This window comes from Mandrillus leucophaeus, unplaced genomic scaffold, assembly GCF_000951045.1.
Source record: "Mandrillus leucophaeus isolate KB7577 unplaced genomic scaffold, Mleu.le_1.0 Scaffold170, whole genome shotgun sequence".
Lineage (NCBI taxonomy): Eukaryota > Metazoa > Chordata > Mammalia > Primates > Cercopithecidae > Mandrillus > Mandrillus leucophaeus.
Genome location: NW_012101699.1, coordinates 495,612 through 501,467, shown reverse-complemented (window position 1 = coordinate 501,467; position 5,856 = coordinate 495,612). Strand labels below are relative to the sequence as shown.

The following is a 5,856-nucleotide window of genomic DNA, read 5'->3' as shown; positions in this document are numbered from 1 at the left end:
GGAGGAGCGCTCTGTGGGTGGTTCGCGTGTGGAACTTCGCACTCCGTGGCCGCGGCTACTGTCGAGCGGGAAACCCGCCGCTTACCCCTCCCCGAAAATGTTCTTAAAATGCAGTTTAACGCAGATTTTGGGGGAGAGGACGGGGCGGATTACAGGTTAAGGAAGCACTTAGCGTGCAGTGGAGAGACTTGTTTTATAGTGTTGCTAAGGACTCGGAGATCGCGCTGGTTTCTAGAAGCAGTTTTCTCTGGGAACCCAAACTGCACCCCTCCTTTTTGTTTTTCAACGCTAATCGTTATTTTCTTTGGAAACTTCCTTTGACTCTTTACGTCCTTCGCCTCCCGCGAGGAGCCTGCTAACCAACACCTGTAGCCTTGTGTTTTTAACTGTTACTGCCATTGACAACATTGTGAATGGTCATCTCGCTTGACCTTCTTGGATTTGTTGTTACTGTGTTAAGCTGATGTGTTTTAGATAATCTGCTTGAATTTGAGTTCCCGTACTTACCTGTTTTCCAGGTGGATTGTCTCATTGTTAGTGCTGAATCTTCTTGCCTACTTGTATCTGGGAATTTAACTTTGAAGAGGAAGAGAGTGAATGTGAATAACTGAAAAAATAAAATGGTGTGTAGTAGCACTTTGTATTTTTTACAATGTACTAGACTTTACCACTCCAGAACAGATTTGTAGGCTGTAGGAGTAGATGTGGGCCATTGATCAAAAGGGTGGCTTTTTTGGAGAATTGCTGTTAAGACATTTATCACAGTCTTTATTTAATTTATTTATTGTTTTTGAGACAGGATCTCACTCTGTCACCCAGGCTGGAGTGCGGTGGCACAGTTCTTGGCTCACTGCAGCCTTTGCCTCCTGGGTTCAAGCGATCCTTCTGCCTCACCCTCCTGACTAGCTGGGACTACCGGCAGACACCACCACGGCTGATTTCTAAAGTTTTTGTAGAGTCTTGCTTTGTTGCCCAGGCAGGTCTCCAGCTCCAGAACTCAAGCGATCTTCCTTCCTTGGCCTCCCAAAGTGCTGCAATTACAGGCATGAGCCAACATGCCTGGCCATCACAGTCTTTAGAATGTTATGACTTTTAGAGTAAAATTAGAATAAAAATGGCTTAATATCTTTAGATCTGTGATCTACTCCAGGTGTTTTGTTTTAAACAAAATATTTGAACAGCTGCTAATGAGAAAACAGACCTAGAAAGGTGGAGGTGACTTGCCCATGATACTGTAATTACGAGGGAAAAGACTGGGTTTGTGTGCATGTGAGAGCACACGAGCGTGTGACCTCATTGCTAGAGGTTTGTTCTTTTGGGAGGGTAGACGGTATTTTAATGGTTAGAAGTTATTTCAGGTCACTTCTCAGTAGGTGAACGAGATGCTTAATGAAATGGTCAAAAAAGATTATGTAATTGCCAAGCATGATGGCTCACCATGTAATCCCAGCACTTTGGGAGGCTGAGGAAGGAGGATGGCTTGAGCCCAGGTGTTTGAGACCAGCAAGACCCTGTCTCAGAAAAATATGAAATATTTAAAGCCTGTGATAACTGTCACAATGTAGTGAGACCCTGTCTTAATCAGTTTTTAAAAATGGTGACAAAAGACATAGATATTCTTGTGAGACTGAAGATTTTCTCTGAAAGCCAATCATTAATTTCCATAGTGTCTTGATAGTGGTGATGCAGCCTAGGCAGCTCCTTTTGAATATGCCTGTTCAATTTGTAGGTATTTTCAGGTTTCTTAAATGTTGTTGGCAAAGTAAAACTACAATTATTGGGAAATTTCAAACTGTTTTCTTTTGAGCAGACGTAAGGTTGGTTTATAGAATTTGGTCCTAACTACAAACGTGTAAAGGCATTGTAGGAATTTGCCCACTGTACCTGTAGTTTAAAAGTATGCATTTTATGCCAGGTGCGGTGACTCACACCTGTAATCCCAGCACTTTCGGAGGCCAAGATGGGTGTATCACCTGAGGTCAGGAGTTCGAGACCAGCCTGGCCAATACGGTGAAACCCTGTCTCTACTAAAAATACAAAATTAGCCAGGTGTGGTGGCGCATGCCTGTAATCCCAGCTATTCAGTAGGCTGAGGCAGGAGAATTGCTTGAACCGGGGAGGCAGAGATTGCCACTGCACTCCACCCTGGGTGACGAGTGAAACTCAGTCTCAAAAAAAAAAAAAAAATGCATTTTGGTTAATGCTTAGACATTCCAGTACCCATATTTGCCTTCTTATATTCTTTAAAGCATAAACCTTTTTCGTGGTGCAACAGAAAAGGATAATATATGTAAGACATACTGAAATAAATGTTAAGGCAGCTCACAGCTATATTCGTTGGGCCATTAGGGGTGAGGGATCAATATGTTCAGCACATTTAGAACCCATTCCCATATGTAAGAAAGGTCCACTGGTTTGGGAAGCTCTGCTTTAAAGCATTTATCACTTTGGAAAAGTCCTAATACGCTCAGCTAAAAATGTATGTTTTACTGGGAAAACCAGAGTTGAATTTGTAGATATCTTTATACCATTACTCAAGGTAGTCATTTTACAACAAAGTGTGATTAATAAAACACTATGTATCTGAAATTAAGAATTGCTGAGGCTGGGCGTGGTGGCTCATGCCTTTAATCCCAGCACTTTGGGGAGGCCAAGACAGGCGGATCACCTGAGGTTAGGAGTTCGAGACTAGCCTGACCAACATGGAGAAACCCTATCTCTACTAAAAATACAGAATTAGCTGGGCGTGGTGGCACATGCCTGTAATCCCAGCTACTCGGGAGGCTGAGGCAGGAGAATTGCTTGAACATGAGAGGCGGAGCCGAGAGCACGCCATTGCACTCCAACCTGGGCAAAAAGAGTGAAACTCCTTCTCAAAAAAAAAAATTGTAAATAAACTGTAAACATATACTGTATGCATAGCTGGGGTGCATTAGAGTATAATGGAATGTACTGTATTTTGGTACTTGAATAAGTAGCGAGGTTGGGGGTTATTTGATCCAAGATGGGGACTCATTTAGGCTGTCTTCACTTTACCCTTCTCTGGTCTTTATCTCTCCTTCGTTCATTTATATTTTCTTGGTAACTTAAGTTACATGTTAAGGTATGTACTGGTCACAGTGTTTGTTGTTGTTGTTGTTGTTGTTGTTGTTGTTGTTGAGACGGAGTCTCGCTCTGTCGCCCAGGCTGGAGTGCCGTGGTGCCACCTCCACTCACTGCAAGCTCCGCCTCCCAGGTTCAAGCCATTCTCCTGCCTCAGCCTCCCATATAGCTGGGACTACAGGCGCCCGCCACCGCGCCCGGCTAATTTTTTTGTTTTTTTAGTAGAGACGGGGTTTCACCGTGTTAGCCAGGATGGTCTCGATCTCCTGACCTCGTGATCTGCCCGCCTCGGCCTCCCAAAGTGCTGGGATTACAGGTGTGAGCCACCGCGCCCGGCCAGTCACAGTGTTTTAACACTGAGAATTCAAAGACAAATAATACTCTGATTTTGCCCTCTCATAGCGTATAGGCTTAATAGGTGCACAGAGTGCTGTGGGAGAACGCAATAGAGAATGATTGAACTTTCGGAGGGTGTGGGGGCAGTTTACGGAAAATAACACTGAATAGGATTTGCCAAACTGGGGAGAGGGAGTCATGTTAAACAGAAGAAACTGGGGGTACACTGAGGTGTCAAGTGTTAGGGTAAGACTAATGATAAGGTGTTATTGGAACAGTGGGCATGACTCGAGATGAGCCTGCAAAGGTGTGTCTGGCCTAGATTTTGAAGGACCATGCTTGCTAAGCTAAAAGTGAAGTTTCTACCTGTATCTTACAGCAGAAGAGAGAGCCAAAATATTTTTAGCAGGGGAGCAAGGTGATTTAGAGATCACTTTGGCATCCCTGTGGAGAATAGAGTGGAAGCCGTACAAGTATATATTTGAGGTATTATGGAGTTAGTGACTTTGGATCTATTTTTTCTTTTGGTTTTTCTTTTTCTTTTTTTTTTTTTTTTTGAGATGAAGGCTCTCTCTGTCACCCAGGCTGGAGTGCAGTGGCATGATCTCGGCCCACTGCAACCTCCGCCTCCTGGGTTCAAGCCATTCTCTTGCCTCAGCCTCCCGAGTAGGTGGGATTACAGGCTCCTGCCACCATGCTGACTAATTTTTTTGTATTTTTAGTAAAGACAGGGTTTCACCATGTTGGCCAGGCTGGTTTCAAACTCCTGACCTCAAGTGATCTGCCCGCCTTGGCCTCCCAAAGTGCTAGGATTACAGGCGTGAGCCACCGTGCTCGGCTTGGATCTATTTTTAACTTGGATATGGTGTCTCCTGAGTCTGTGGTCCCTTAAGGGACTTTAGGGCTATGCCCAGTTGCTGTATAATACAGGGTCATTTAAAATCAAAATGTCAGTATGTTTTGGAAGAAGTTAAAAACAGTCAAAGCAATGAAAATCATAAAATAGTACTCATGAAAGTTCAGGTGTTGAGAACACTTGTCTTCTGAGTTAGGCTTAGGCAGGCTATAAACCTTAAGCTGGAAGATTCAACCCTATGCCCAGTTGAAATCAAAGCCACCAAGCTTAAAAAGTTATCAGTATCCTGATGGTTTGCTAGGATATGCATTGTAAACATTTTGTGAAATTTTGGGATGACAGTTTCCTCTTTAGTAAATTATTGGAATTGGAATAGTGAGACTAACTTAAGGTCTAAGAAGTTCTCATACAACTGTTAATTTATACAGTCAGTTTGCTGTAAAGCAACATACAGGTTCCTAAAAAATCACTCCTTTGCAGAATTGTACAGTAGAAATGACTGACAAATGGGGTTGTCAGTGACACATTTAAAAAAGGAAGCTTTATCAGTGACACATTTAAAAAAGGAACCTGGTAAAAATGATAGAACAGTTTTACACGTGTTGAATGGTTAAGAAATATATAGATACTGTAATAAATGTGGCATTTTGCCTTGAAAAGGCCTGGTTTGCTTGTGGAAAAGGATGTCAGAAAGGTTGCTGCTTGTGAGTTACTGTGAAGTGGTAGAAGAATTACGTATAATCAGATGGAAGGTTGTAACACCAGAAGCGAATAGGTGTGGCCCTTAACACGTAGTGAACTGACTTAGCTGGTAGGTGTTTGAAGGGTGTTTCAGGTATTTCTACACAGTTCAGTTCGACTGGGTGCAAACTTTCTCCCTTCATCTAGTGTTTACGTGACAAAATAGCACATAAATAAACAGGAGGTACGGCTTGTGCTCAAATTGTTCTCTAATTTGTTCAGTTACACTAGAACAAGTTCACCTTTTCCTTTCTTTTTTTTTTCCTTTTTCTTTCTTTTCCTTTTCCTTTTTCTTTATTGACGGGGTCTCACTCTGTCACCCAAGCTGGAGTGATGATGACTTGCTGCAGCTTTGACCTCCCAGGTTCATGCGAGCCTCCTGAGTACCTGGTATCACAGGTGTGTGCCACCATACCTGGCTGATTTTTCTTATTTTTAGTAGAGATGAGGTCTCTCTACATTGCCCAGTTTGGTCTCATACTCGGGCTCAAGCAGTCCTCCCGCCTTGGCCTCCCAAAGTGCTAGGATTATAGGTGTGAGCTCCTGTACCTGGCCAAATTCACGTTTTGTTTTTCTTTCTTTTTTTTTTTTTTTTTTGAGACAGAGTCTCGCACTGTGGCCCAGGGTGGAGTGCAGTGACACCATCTAGGCTCACTGCAAGCCTCACCTCCTGGATTGACACCATTCTCCTGCCTCAGCCTCCCTAGTAACTGGGACTACAGGCACCCGCCATCACGCCCAGCTAATTCAAGTTCACGTTTTCAAAGCAAGTTTTATAGTTGATTATACTTGTTTAATACCTTTTTTTTTTTTTTTTTTTT

General features: G+C 43.0%; 1 protein-coding gene across 2 annotated transcripts in view; it reads left to right on the top strand.

Moving 5' to 3' along the window:
- Positions 1-284: 284 nt before the first annotated feature.
- The window catches only part of CNOT6 (CCR4-NOT transcription complex, subunit 6), an 88,692-nt gene continuing 83,120 nt past the window's right edge, over positions 285-5,856 (top strand). The window contains exon 1 of one of the 2 annotated variants that reach the window (XM_011976842.1): positions 285-454. The gene's annotated coding sequence lies outside the window, so the exon portion shown is untranslated. Of the gene's footprint in view, positions 455-516; positions 624-5,856 lie in introns of those variants that run through there. The other variant, XM_011976841.1, reaches the window with a different exon arrangement.